The sequence below is a fragment of the Pezoporus wallicus genome, unplaced genomic scaffold, assembly GCF_028554395.1.
Source record: "Pezoporus wallicus isolate ANWC-B61680 ecotype Strahan unplaced genomic scaffold, APGP_CSIRO_Pwel_v1 contig_4800, whole genome shotgun sequence".
Lineage (NCBI taxonomy): Eukaryota > Metazoa > Chordata > Aves > Psittaciformes > Psittacidae > Pezoporus > Pezoporus wallicus.
In genome coordinates, this window is record NW_026643029.1 from 106,427 (window position 1) to 121,819 (window position 15,393).

Sequence of the window (15,393 nt, forward strand, 5' to 3'; positions counted from 1 at the left end):
ATTGGGACTGGCACTGTTCAACATATCAGCAACATGGACAGTGTGATTGAGTGCACCCTCAGCAAGTTTGCTGATGACACCAGGCTGTGTGGTGATGTCGACATTCTGGAGGGAAGGCATGGGATCCAGATGGACCTTGAAAGGCTTGAGAGGTGGGCCAGTGCAAACCTCATAAAGTTCAAGAAGGCCAAGTGCAAGGTCCTGCACCTGGGTCAAGGCAATCCCAAGCACAGCTACAGGCTGGTCAGAGACTGGACTGATAGCAGCCCTGTAGAGAAAGACTTGGGGGTGCTGGCTGATGACAAGATCACCATGAGTCTGAAGTGTGTGCTCACAGCCCAGAAAGCCAGCCATATGCTAGGCTGTATCAGAAGGATGGTGATACTCCCCCTCAGCTGTTATGAGACCCCCCTTCAGAGTACTGCATTCAGCTCTGGGGCCCCCAACATAAGAAGGAGGCTCCCAGCATAAGGCATGGACCTGTTAGAGCAAGTCCAGAGTAGGGACATGAAGATGATCAGGGTGCTGGAGCCCTTCTCCTATGACAAAAGGCTGGTAGAGCTGGACTTGTTCAGCCTGGAGAAACAAAGTCTCTGGGGAGACCTTAGAGCAGCTTTCCAACACCTAAAAGGGGGGCCTACAGTAATGTTGGAGAAGGACTTTTTATAAGGGCATGTAGTGACAGGACAAGGGGCAATGGCTTTAAACTGAAAGAGGGTAGATTTAGATTAGATGTTAGGAAGAAATTCTTTACTGTGAGAGAGGTGAGGTGCTGGCACAGGTTGCCCAGAGGTGTGGCTGCCCCATCCCTGGAAGTGTTCAAGACCTGTTTGGACAGGTCTTGGAGCAACCTGGTCTAGTGGAAGGTGTCCCTGCCTGTGGCAGGGAGGTTGGAACTAGATGATCCTTAAGATCCCTTCCAACTCAAACCATTCTATGGTTCTATTAAGAGGTGAAAGTGCTGCAATGAATGATGTAAGGCCATAAATTCTGATAATTATCCTTTCCTGTTACTTGAGAATAAGTTGCAGAAATACAAAGTTATATTTTATTTTCTAGCTTTTAGCAGATTTGTTGTATTTCAATGTCTGGCTTCCTTTCTACTTCTAGTGAACCCAGGAGGATGGGCACCAGCATCGGTGTTAAGAGCAGTGGCAAAACGAGAATATCCAAAGTTCTTAAAGCGTTTTACATCATATGTGCACAAAAAAACGGCAGGAAAGCCTATTTTATTCTAGTATTATCAGGTATACTTTTTTTATTTATTTTTCATTCACTGTAAATATTTAAGGCCAATCAGAACTATGCAATCTAAAACTGTCTTATGCTTAGCATGAATTCAGTGCTTAGTTTTAATCTATATATGCAATTTACTCTTTAAAACATTCATGTTGTCATGCTTTAACCCGAGCCAGCAACTAAAGTACCATGCAGACATTCGCTCACTCCCTCTTCTCCCTTCTGGGTGGAATGGGGAGGAGAATTGGAAAAAGATAAAACCCACGAGGTAAGATAAGAAGAGTTTAAAGATCGAAATAAAAATAATAATAATAATAGAAATAACAACAATAAAAATTCTAATAGTAGGGAACAACAAAAAAAGGAGAAATAAAAATTCAGAAAACACAAGTGACACTGTCCTGGGTTCAGCAGTAGCAGTAATTTTTCTCCTTCTTAGTAGCTGGTGCAGTGCTGTGGTTTTGACTTTCGGCCTGGGAACAACGCTGATAACACCGATGTTTTTAGTTGTTGCTAAGTAATGTTTACTCTGACCAAGGACTTTCTGCATCTCATGCTCTGCCAGGGAGGAGGGGAAGCCAGGAGGAAGCATACAGGACAACTGACCCAAACTAGACAAAGGGGTATTCCATACCACAGCACGTCATGCCCAGTATATAAACTGGGGGCAGTTACCCAGAAAGGCTAGATCTCTGCTTGGGTCAGGCTGTTTATCGGTTGGCGGTGGTAAGCGGTTGTATTCTCTTCATTTGTTATTCTCATTATTATTACTGGTAGTAGCAGTAGTAGTTTTGTGTTATACCTTATTTACTGGACTGTTCTTATCTCAGCCTGTGGGAGTTACATTCTTTTGATTCTCCTCCCCATCCCTCCGGGAGTAGGGGGAGGAAGAGGGGGAGTGACTGAGCAGCTGCATGGTTCAGAGTTACCGGCTGGGCTTAAACCACAGCAGATACACAATACAATTGCTCATCACCTGCTGACTGATGCTCAGCCTGTCCCCAAGCATCAGTCAGTGGCTCTCGGCCAATTCCCCCCAGTTTATATACTGAGCATGATGTTCTATGGTATGGAAATCCCTTTGGCTAGTTCAGGTCAGCTGTCCTTGCTGTGCTCCCTCCCAGCTTCTTGTGCACCTGGTCACTGTCAGGGATTGCTACCTGGTTCTGATTCCATCACCACTACACTCATCCAGTTTCATCTAAGTTCATTCTTCATTAATGTGATGAGTTGGGTTCAGGCCCCCAAGTCTGGCGCAGTGGACATGAACGCCACAAGATGCCCAGTGTGGTAATGGGCATGTAGCTGCCATAAAAGTGTTATATAGCCGTCAACAGCATACAATTTAATTTACTGGCAATTCTCACCCAAAATCTTATACCATTGAGGAGCATCCTCCCCATCCTCCTGCCTTACCCACCAAAGGCATTCAGGTCCTTGAGCAAAAGAAGTCCCACAACTGAGTTTACCTTTCCCCGAGGCAGGAAGAACCCAGACTGTTTTCCCCAGCAGATTCTTTATGTGCATCACAGGAACATTATCCCCTTCTACAGGATGAGTGTTTTTGTTGGGCCAGAACAGAATGATTAAAAGATCCTCTAGTGTTGACTAACCACATTCCTTATGCTAAATGTGTATCCCAATGTTTGAAAATCCCACCACCCATTGCTCTCAGTGTAGTTTTTAACAGCCCATTGTACCATTCGATTTTCCCAGAGGCTGGTGCATGATAGGACATGTGATGAAGCTATATCTTTCACATGCTTATTTTAATTTCCTCTCACTCTTCACTGTTATACTATATATCACATTATCACAGTATGCTAAAGATTGGAAGGGACCTCAAAAGATCATCTAGTCCAATCCACCTGCCGGAGCCGGAACACCTAGATAATGTTACTCCGGATTGTGTCCAGGCGGGTTTTGAATGTCTCCAGGGAAGGAGACTCCACAACCTCCCTGGGCAGCCTGTTCCAGTGTTCCGTCACCCTCACTCCCTCACTGAGAAGAAGTTTCTTCTCAAGTTTAAGTGGAGCCTCTTGTGTTCCAGTTTGTACCCATTACCCCTTGTCCTATCATTGTTTGCCACTGAGTAGAGCCTGGCTCCATCCTCGTGACACTCCCCCTTTATATATTTATAGACACTTATAACGTCACCCCTCAGTCTCCTCTAAACTATAGAGACCCAGCTCCCTCAGTCTTTCCTCATAAGGGAGATGCTCCACTCCCTTAATCATCTTAGTTGCCCTGCACTGGACTCTCTCCAGCAGGTCCCTGTCCTTCTTGAACTGAGGGGCCCAGAACTGGACACAATATTCCAGATGCGGTCTCACCAGGGCAGAGTAGAGGGGAAGGAGGACCTCTCTCGAACTACTAACCACCCCCCTTCTAATACACCCCAGGATGCCATTGGCCTTCTTGGCCACAAGGGCACAGTGTTGGCTCATGGTCATCCTGTCATCCACTAGGACCCCCAGGTCCCTCTCCCCTACACTGCTCTCTAAAAGGTCATTCCCCAACCTATACTGGAACCTGGGGTTGTTCCTGCCCAGATGCAGGACTCTACACTTTCCCTTGTTATATTTCATCAAGTTATTCCCTGCCCAACTCTCCAGCCTGTCCAGGACTCGCTGGATGGCAGCACAGCCTTCTGGCGTGTCAGCCACTCCTCCCAGCTTAGTGTCATCATCAAACTTGCTGATAGTACACTCACTTCCCTCATCTAAATCGTTGATGAATATATTAAATAATACTGGTCCCAGTACTGACCCTTGAGGCACTCCACTAGTTACAGGCCTCCAACTAGACTCCGCCCCATAGACTACAACTCTCTGGCTTCTCTCCTTCAGCCAGTTCACAGTCCACCTCACTACCTGATCATCCAGACCACACTTCCTCCATTTAGCTGTGAGGATGCTGTGGGAGACTGTGTCAAATGCTTTGCTGAAGTCAAGGTAGACCACATCCACCGCTCTGCCGTCATCCATCCACCGTGTTATTTCCTCATAAAAGGCTAAGAGATTGGTCAAGCATGATTTCCCCTTGGTGAAGCCATGTTGACTGCCCCTCATAACCCTCTTATCCTTGATACGCCTTAAGATGGCACCAAGGATCAGGTGTTCCATCATTTTCCCAGGGATGGAGGTGAGGCTGACCGGTCTATAGTTACCCGGGTCCTCCTTCTTGCCCTTTTTGAAGACTGGAGTGACATTTGCTTTCCTCCAGTCCTCAAGCACCTCTCCCGTTTCCCAAGACTTGGTAAAGATGATGGAGAGTGGTCTAGCAATGACTTCCGCCAGTTCCCTCAGCACCTGCGGGTGCATCCCATCTGGACCCATGGATTTATGGATGTCCAGATTGCTCAACTGGTCTCTAACCCATTCCTCATCGACTAAGGCAAACCGCTCCGTTGACCTGATTTCATCTAAGGTCTCAGGGGTACAGGGCTCTTCAGGATTGCCTGCAGCAGAATACACAGAGACAAAGAAGGCATTCAGTAACTCTGCCATCTCTGTATCTTCTGTCACCAGGGCACCCATCTCGTTCATCAGTGGGCCTACATTGCCTCTGGTGTTAGTTTTATCTGCCATGTATTTGAAAAAGCTCTTTTTGCTGTCCTTGACCCTTCTCGCCAGGTTTAATTCTAAGGAGGCCTTAGTCATCCTAGCTGCCTTCCTACATCCTCTAGCAGCAGCCTTATATTCCTCCCAAGTGGCCAGCCCCTCCTTCCATGACCTGTAAACTCTCCTCTTCCACTTGAGTATACCCAGCAATTCCCTATTTAGCCACACAGGTCTCCTGGCCCTCTTCCTTGACTTCCTACATGTCAGGATGCTCTGATCTTGAGCTCGGAAAAAGCAATCCTTGAATGCCAACCAACTATCTTGGGCCCCTTTACCTTCAAACAGCTTTGCCCATGGGATTTCCCCTAGCAATTGCTTGAAAAGGCCAAAGTTTGCCCTGCTAAAGTCCAGGGTTGCAATTCTACTTGGTATTCTACTAGTCCTACCACACAAGATCCTGAATTCCACCATCTCGTGGTTGCTGCAACCAAGGCAGCCCTCAACCGTTACTGCTTCGACCAGACCCTCCTTGTTAGTGAGGATGAGATACAGCAGCGCTCCTCTCCTGGTTGGCTCATCCACCATTTGCAGGAGGAAGTTATCATCCATACACTGGAGGAACCTCCTGGACTGTGGCTGGGTTGCTGAGTGGTCCTTCCAGCAAACATCAGGGAAGTTAAAATCCCCCACTATGACCACGGCCTGTGACTGTGAGGCCGCTCTCAGTTGCCTGTAGAAGGCCTCATCAACTTCCTCACCCTGATCTGGTGCTCTGTAACAGACACCCACAACAGTATCGCCCCTGCCAGCCTGCCCCTTAATTCTCACCCACAGACTCTCAACTCGCTCGTCATCTGTCCCTGGACAGAACTCGGTGCATTGTAGTTGCTCCCGCACATAAAGAGCAACCCCACCATCCCGCCTGTCTGGCCTGTCTTTCCTGAAAAGGACATAGCCCTCCATGACTATATTCCAGTCATGTGAGCTGTCCCACCACGTCTCTGTAATTGCCACCAGATCATAGTCTCCTGACTTAACACAGGTTTCCAACACCTCCTGCTTATTTCCCATGCTGCGCGCATTGGTGTACAGACATTCCAGGGAGCGAGCTGAGCACACCGATTTCACCCTAGGATTATAGGAGGCCTCCCAGTCTTCATTAATTCTGAAGTGCTGCCCCACTGGGGCAAGCCCAGCTACAACCCCATCCCCCTTCGAATCTAGTTTAAAGCTCTCCAAATGAGCCCTGCTAATTCGTGCCCTAGCATCCTTTTGCCTCTGTGAGATAAACCTTTCTCACTTGTCATTGTCCAGACTGGTGCCCTATAAAATCAGCTGTTATCAAAGAATCCAAAGCCCTGCCTGTAGCACCAGTCTCGAAGCCAGTCATTTATGAACTGAATCTTCTCATTCCTTCCCACATCATCAGTGGAAGATGGAAGGAGTGAGGAGAAGATCACTTGAGCCCCAGACTCTTTCACCATCCGCCCCAAGGCCCTGTAGTCTTTCTTCATCCCCCTCAGACTGCGGGAAGCAGCTTCCCCCTCACCTGTCTGGAAGACCAGCAGCGGGTAGTAGTCCGTCAGGTGCACCAGGTTGGGGAGTGCCCTAGTGATATCCCTGATCCAGGCTCCAGGCAGACTGCACACTTCCCTATGATGAGGGTCAACTCTGCATATCGGGCCCTCTGTTCCTCTCAGAAGGGAATAGCCTACTACAATGACCCTTCTTTCTTTCTTATCAGAGGCAGTCTTGAGGTGCAAAGTCGACTGCCTTTTCCTATGTGGCCTTGTAGGCTGGCCTTGCACCACATTCTCACCTACCTCTCCTTCAAGATCCAGGGCCTCGACCCTATTACGGAGGGACACCTGGGGAAGCAGGGCAGGAACGGGGGAGGGTTTCCCACGACGTCGAACTGGAACTCGTTTCCAACCCTCGTCATCATTTTGGTCCCCTACCTCTGCGCAACAGCTACAGGGCAGGGGCTGTCTCAGGCCATCCCCCTCTGTGTGAGAAGGCAGGGGGTCCTTCCCCTTTTGGGGGGTATCTCCCTGGAACCATTCCGACTGGCACGCCAGGGAGTTACTCCACCAGTCGATCTCCCTTTCACACTCCCTGATGGTCCTCAGCGTCTCAACTTCCTCCTTAAGTTTTGCCACCAGGCTAAGCAGATCTTCTACGTGCTCACACCTCATGCAAGTGGAATGCTGTCCTCCCTCCCCCGGCAGCAGCAGGCTCTGGCACTCCCTGCATCCAGAGACCTGAACAGCCACGGTTTGGGATGGGGTCTCTGTCTGAGTTGCTGCAGTCTTCTTACTGCAAGCTCTCTTTCTGGAGGCGACCATATTGGTCAGCAGTCTGGGACACCAGCAACAGGGTCAGCAACACGACCTGCTTGTTCCTCCCTGCGCCTGGTGGGCAGTGACACGTTGATGCCCTCTCAGAGGCTCTTTCAAGGCAAGGGGCAGGGGGGTGGTCAACGTCATCGTGGGAACGCCCCCCGCCACAGCAGCCGCTCTCTCACAAGGGCTGCTGGGGCTTCGGGGATCGGGAGATGTCGGGAATCACGATGTATCTGCACTATCCCCTCTGATTTTCCTAATCTCTGTTGACCCTTGCGGTCGCTGAAGCGTGCCGGCTGCGGCTCTAGCTAGGCTAGCTCCGATCAGCTGACTGAATATTGCTTCTCACTTTCTGGTCGTTTATTATACTTTAGGGCCTGTTCAGCATGCATCACCTCCTCCTCTGGTGACATTCCGAAATCTTTGCTTTCTGACCATGGTGAATTACAAGATTCCTGGCCAAGTGGGATTTCCTCTTCTTGCTTGTTGTATGATCAGTGAGACCCACTTACTCCATGTAGCATCTGTTACATGATGTTTAGAGGAGATCTCTTTGAACGTCCAGCCCAGCACGGACAACTGGGGTGCCAGGAGGAGCTGTGCTTCAGTGCCAGTTACTTCCAAACAGCTCGAACCCCTTCATAGGCTGACTGTATCTCTTTCTCAGTTGGGGTATAGCTGGCCTCAGATCCTCTGTATCCCCGACTCCAAAAGCCAAGGGGTAAACCTTGAGTCTCCCCTGGAGCTTTCTGCCAGAGGCTCCAGGTAGGACCGTTCTCCCCGGCTGCAGTGTGTAGTATGTTTTTTACATCTGGCCCGGTCTAGACTGGTCCAAGGGCTACTGCATGAACTATTTAGTTTAATTTGCTCAAAGGCTTGTTGTTGCTCACGGCCCCATTTGAAATAATTCTTCTTCCGGGTCATGCGATAGAGAGGGCTTACAGTCAGACTGTAATTTGGGATGTGCATTCTCCAGAACCCCACAACACCCAAGAAGCTTGTTTTTCTTATTACTTGGTGGAGACGTTGTTATCTTGTTGATCGCATCTGTGGGGATCTGGTGATGTCCATCTTGCCATTTTATTCCCAAAACTTGAATCTCTTGAAGCCTTGAATATCCTGAAGCCCCTTGACCTTACTCCGTTTTATGGCAAAACTGGCCTTCAGACAGATTTGGATTATTTTCCTCCCTTTCTCAGAAACTTCTGCTGTATCGCCCCACATGATGATGTCATCAATGTATTGCAGGTGGCAGAATACCAGGTTGAGAGGGACCTCAAAGATCATCTGGTCCAACCTTTCTAGGCAAAGCATGACCTAGATTAGGTGACCCAGCACCCTGTCCAGACAAATCTTAAAAGCATCCCTTGTTGGGGAGTCTACCCCTTTCCTGGGGAGATTATTCCAAAGGCTGATTGTTCTCATTGTGAAAAAATTTCCTCTTATGTCCACTTGGAATCTCCCCAGGAGGAACTTGTGCCCATTACCCTCATCTTTTTCATGTGACTCCTTGTAAATAGGGAGTCTCCATCTTCTTTGTAGCCACCCTTTAAATACTGGAACATGGTGATAAGGTCTCCCCTGAGCCTTCTTTTCTCTAGGCTGAACAAACCCCATTCTCTCAGCCTTTCCTCATATGGCAGGCTCCCTGGTCCTTTGTTATTGTGGCCTTTCTCCAGACCCTCTCCAGCCTGTCCACATCCTTTTTTATATAGCAGGGACCAAAACTGAACACAGTATTCCAGGTGTGGCCTGACAAGCACTAAGTAGAGAGAGATAATGACATCTTTATCTCTGCTGGTGATGCCCTTCTTGATGTAACCCAGCATCCTAGTGGCTTTCTTTGCTGTAGCAGCACACTCTTCACTCCTATTGAGCTTGTTGTCCATCAGGACCTCAGGTCTCTTTCCACAGAGCTGCTTCCCAGCCGGGTAGATCCCAGCCTGTGCTGTACTATTGGATTGTGTTTACTTAGGTGCAAGACCTTACACTTGTCCTTATTGAACTTCATAAAGTTCTTGTTAGCCCACTCTTAGTATCCAGGTCTTCCTACAGGTTGGCCTTCCCAGTCAATGTGTCCACTTCCCCACTCAGTTTGGTATCATTGTGCTATAAAAATTTAGCCTTGGCCATGATCTGATTTAATTATTTTATTACAATTGATTAATATCAAGAGGCAATAAGCAAGCAGCCCTGGGTGTGCGGGGAGTCTCCGCTCTGCCAACAACGCACATGGGGGTTTTTGGGGTACAGTCTCTTATACTTCTCGGTCCAGGGTTTCTTAGACCCGTATATTTAACAGGATGTGTCTCCTTGGTTACCTAACCCCCTTAAAGCATTCAAGCAGCTAAACAAAGCTAAAAGTGTTCTTTATTGTTTTAACAGTCTAAATGATTAAAGAGGGGACTAGCTTATTCCCTTGTTTCTTCTTCTTTCCCATCATTACATTGACAGCAACATTTATTATAATTAAGGTCGTTTTTATACATTCCACACATGGTACACTGGTCACAGGTGCATTGGTAACAATGATTCCTAAGTTCTTGACACGAATCATTCTCATATTCTTTACAATTGGCAAACTTCATCAAGGGACATTTGATCCCATCATCCAGATCACTTATGAAGACATCGAGCAGCATTGAGCCCAATACTGATTCCTGAAGACATCGAGCAGCATTGAGCCCAATACTGATTCCTGGCGGACCCTGCTAGTGACAGGTCTCCAGTTGGAAAAGGAGCTATTTACCACCATGATCTGGGTGCGGCCTGTCAGCCAGTTCCCCACCCACTTCACAGACCAATTGTCAAGACCGTAACACATCAGTTTCTCTAGGAGGAAGCTGTGGGAAACTGTATCGAAAGCCTTGGAGAAATCCAGATAGATGATGTCCACTGCTTGCCCCGCATCAAATGAGCAGGTTACTTTGTCGTAGGAGATCAGGTTTATCAAGCACAATTTGCCCCTGGTGAATCCATGCTGGCTTTTCTTAAGCATGTGCTTGATTTGACTTGTGATAGCCCCCAGGAAGATTCTCTCCATAGTCTTCCCAGGGACTGATGTAAGACTGATGGGCCTATAATTTTGTGGATTCTCCTTTGAGCTCTTCTTGTATATGGGGGTGACATTAGCCTTCTTCCAGTCTTCTGGGACATCCTCTAGTCTCCATGATTTCTCAAAGATTATGGAGAGCAGCCTTGCAATGATGTCAGCCAGCTTTCTTAACACCCTTCAGTGGATATTATCAGGGCCCATTGATTTGTAGGGTCGAGCTCCTGTAATAGTCACATACCAACTCTTCCTTTACTGACAGTGGACCTGTGTCTGCATCAACCTGAATTTTGTATTCCAAGGCCTGGGGCCCAACATTCCTAGTAAAGACAGAGGTGAAGAGAGTTTTGAAAACCTCTCCCTTTTCAGTGTTGTTGGTAACTAATTCCCCTCTCTTACTTAACATCAGGCCAGTATTTTCCTTTTGTTTCTGTTTACTCTTAATGCACCTGAAGAACCCTTGTAGTTCTTGACATCTCTGGCCAGTTTCAGTTCATGGTGGGCTTCTCTTTTCTAACTGCATCTCTGCACACCCTGACAACGCCCTTACAGTTCTCAACAGTTATCTGTCTGCTTTCCAATATCTGATATGCTTCTCTTGGTTTTGAGCAGACTCAGAAGCTCACAGTTAAGCCAATGGGGTCTCTTGCTCTGCCTACTTCCCTTACATTTAAAGGGGATGAACTGCTTTTCTGCTTCCAGGAGAGTGTTCTTGAAAAACTCCCAGCACTCACTAGCTTCTTTGTCCTCCATGTAAGCTTCCCACAGAATCCCTCCCAGCTGAGCTCTGAGCAAGCTGGTTTGTTCTTCTGAAATCTAAAACCTTTGTCTTAGTACTAACCTTCAGCACGATCAGCTGGATCCCAAACTCCACAATATTATGATCACTGCAGCCAAGGCTATCACTAACTGAGATATTACAAAACAGGTTTTCTGGGTTTGTGAGTAGCAAGTCCAGCAGTGCCTCTTTCCTGGTTAGCACATCTAACATTTGTATGAGGAAGCAGTCCTCCACTCATTCCAGGAACTTGATGGATGACATATGGGCTGCTGTGTTGTTCTTCCAACAAATGTCTGAGTAGTTGAAGTCACCCATAAAAACCAGGTTCTGCTGAGCTGAGGCTTCCTTAAGTGACCTAAATATTGCTTCGTTGGCCTTCTCGTCTTGGTTTGGAGGTCAATAGCAGATGCCTATTGTAAGATCCCCCTTGGAGATGACCCCTCTGATCTTGACCCAGAGGCATTCAGTACAGCTTCTACAGTTGCCATAGTTGACTTCTGTACATTCAAGGTTCTCCTTAACATAGAGCATGACTTCTCCTTTTCTTCCCTGCCTGTCTTTACGAAACAGCCATCCATCATGATCCTTCAGTCATGTGAGTTATCCCACCTTGATGTTCTCAAAGGTCTTTTCCAACCTGGTTGATTCTATGATTGTATGATTCTTTGTTTCAGTTATTCCTATGATATTGTAGCTTTCTGACTGGGCACTGAGCTCCAGATCCTCCTGTTTATTTCCCAGGCTTTGTGTATTAATATACGTACACTTGAAGTGATTTCCCTTCTGGCTCTCATCTTAGGAGGCAGTTAAGGAGCATTTATCTGGCTTCACCCTTTCTTCTAATGGTAAAATAGAGGAAAAAATAACTTGGACACCAATATTTTTCACATGCACCTCCAGGGCTTTATAGTATTCCTGGATTTTGCTCAGGTTCTAGCATGTGATGTCATTTGTGCCCACATGAAAGTGTAGCAGCAGATAGTAGTCTGTGTTCTTGACAAGTTGTGGCACCCTCTTGGCAACACCTCAGACCATAACTCCTGGGAGGCAGCATACCTCTCGTGACTCCCTGTCAGGCCAACATATGAGTGCCTCAGTGCCCCTTAGCAGAGAGTCACCCACTGCAAGCACTCGTTTCTTTTTGCAGTATGTACTGTGTACTGCTTGGGGAGTTTCTCCCTGCAGACTTTGCTTGTGGTTGTCTACAGATGTTACAGTTTCATATCTAGTTTTGGTTGTAATACTGGAGGGTGTGGACTGAAACAGAGTCCTGCTTTTGTGGGTCACCAGGGTTCAAGGTGCTACATTCTTAGTGGTGTCTGCTACAGGAGCGTGGATGTAAAACCACCTATCTCCATCTCATCCTCTCTAATACTGCACAGCCTTACAACTCGGCCACCTGATGCAACAGGTCCTCAAACCTGTGCACAACTTGTACAGGTACTTGCCTTGTCTCCAGGAGAAGGGTCCGTACACTTGTTGCAACTTACTACCTGTACAGAAGTCTCCTTCCTGGTGGAAGTATCAGACATCCCAGGGACTTTCTCTGTAGAAACAGATTTTAACTCAAGAGGTGAGTGCTCATCATCCTGACAGAGATCTAGAGCAATTTCCTGGGATCTACAAGCAGGGTGCATGGCCCTCCCTGCACATACTCCTGTGCAAACTCCCATGCAAACTGATGTGTCACGCCCTCCCTAGCTGATGCACCACACTGTTTGCCAGTTGTGGTCAGTCACAGTCAATCACGCTCCCCAGGGGCATTTCAATCTCTCTAGCTGCCCCTAGCAATGCCCAAGCTGTGCCAGCCTTCCTAGCAAGAGCTTGTGTTTCCCTGGCTCCAGGAACCCTCATGTCAACCCCAATCTAGAGCTCAGCTACATATTACCGTTGCTGCCACTGTGTGTCTTGCCAACTGAGGTGTTCTGGAGCTTGCCCCTGTTCCAGTGCAGTCTGGATCAGTCCATGGCAGATGGTAGGGCTGTGTTTCCACCCCTGGGGCAGTCAGTACCAAGTGTACTGGATGCCCCTCCAAGTAAATGTGAACTGTGGCCTGCACTCTGCTGCCAAAGGGATTGAGCAAAATACATTGGCAATATCAATTGTGGCATCCCACATGGCTGCCTTTTACTCCAGTTCATATTGAAGTTCTAACATGTCCGGTAAGGCAGCACTCAGTGGCAGTGTGACTTCATTCAGATCACAGTAGTCTATTGTTAGTCTTCCAGTACAGTTAGCTGTTGGGATCCCCCTGTCACTCCAGAAATATAAATGGGTTCTGCCCCTTGATAGCTTGGTGGCATTAGGGTACACTGTGCACCGGTGTCTGCTAGAGCCTCATACTCTTGTGGGTGTGATGTGCCAGGCCATCTGATCCACACAGTCCAGTAAACCCAGTTGTCCCTTTCCTCCAGTTGGCTGGAGGCAGGGCCCCTCCAATACTGGTCATAGTATTCTTCACTTAATTCTTGTAAAAGGGGATTAGAAATCCTGTCCATAGGGTTTGGAGTAAAATCAGCTCTTCCACTCTGTCTGGGAAAATGACTGCCAGAGATTGGAGCAGTAACCTTCCTTGAAGGATCCCTATTTATGGTTGTTTTTCTTTGCAATTCATGTACCCCTACCTGGAGCGTTGAGGTAGGTTTTCCATCCCACTTCCTCATGTCTTCTCCATGGTCCCACAGGCAAAACCACAGGGTATCCCTGGTATGTACCTTCTATATCTTCCCTCTTGAGCGGAAGGACACTTACTTTTAATAACTGAGAAATGGGTCCATACAAGTGGGGAGCAGGACTTCTTCTCCTTGAACTGCTGGAACTCCCTGGTAAAGTTTTCCACAGCTGAAATGATGGAGGGGGAGAGATTGTCTTGATGTGGAGGAGAATCAGAAGTATGTAAAACCTGTGGATTGAGATAAGAACAGTTTAATAACTAAAATAAAATATAATAATAGACATAATAACTACAAAAATAATCATGGTAAGAATAATAGAGAACAACAAAAAAAGGAGAAAAAAAATTCAGAAAACACAAGTGATGCAGAATACAATTGCTCACCACCTGTCAACTGACAGCAGCAATCTGGGCCTTCTGGGTAACTCCCCCCAGTTGATATACTAGGCATGACATGCTGTGGTATGGAATACCCCTTTGGCTAGTTTGGGTCAGGTGTCCTGTCTTTTCTCCCTCCCAGCTTCTTGTGCCCCTCGTCACTGGCCAAGCATGAGAGACTGAAGTCCTTTACTTATGGTAAACACTACTTAGCAACTGCTAAAACATCAGTGTGCTATCAATCAGCATTATTCTCACATTAAATCCAAAATACAGCACTCTACCAGCTACTAGGAAGAAAATTAACTCTATCCCAGCTGAAACCAGGACACATGTAATTTATTTATTAGTAGCATGAAAAATAAGGGCTGAACAAGTTGTCAAGCATTAGTTTTTGTAGACTTTTACTACTTGGTTTTGCATGCATGCTTAATTTATGTAGAAGTATAAAAAGATGAAGTTTTTTTTCTCAGCTGTTACAGGCATTTTATGCTTTTTCTGAAAAGAATGTATACTGAAATTTCTCTGGAGACTCATGAGATATTGATATCTTAAATTCTACTTATAATTGCATATCTGATTGATAGACTATTATGAAGGTCAAAGTATTCTTTTATATTGACACAATAGTTTAAATACAGGATTTTTATTAATGGAACTTTTCTGCCAAGCCAGTGTCAACTATTAGAGTATTTAGAAGACTGAGACTTAATATTTTAGTCTTTCTGCTGAGCCTAAGAAAAGGGATTTACAGATTCTTTCTGAAGTTAACGGATATATATATTAATGGTAGAGTTTATTGAGCTAATCTAAAATTATTCTAATGTTTAAATTATAATGTGACATAAAATAATTTCTCAATCAATTTTGGAGATGTCTGAATCTGTCAGATGTAAGCCTTTTTGCGAAGTAAGGCTTTACTTAAATGTTGTTAGTATAAACTTGCCATGTACTTCATTATGTATAACTGTAGTGTCAAAACACTTAATTCCAGCTACAAAGTAGCATTTGGTAACTTGACTATGAGAGCATTATCTGAAAATGTTTTTATAACTTTTCTATGCATGGACATAGGCTACCTCTGTTTTTAGGTTCTATTTATTATGTCCAACTCCAAAAGTCTTAGTAATTTGATCTTTCTGTAACAGCATTTTTAATTCTATATTGTTAGAGAACTAGTGTAGGTTAACTATTTAAAACATGGCTGTCATGAGCCAACAGTAAAGATGTGTTAATAGCAGTGCTGATGATATTTAGGGGTTTATCAAGTTCTTGCTTTCCTATTAGTGTTCAAAGTTTTCAATACTGTATTTTGTCTTTGCTTGCCTGCAGTGATCAGAACAAGACTGGGTGCACATTCCATG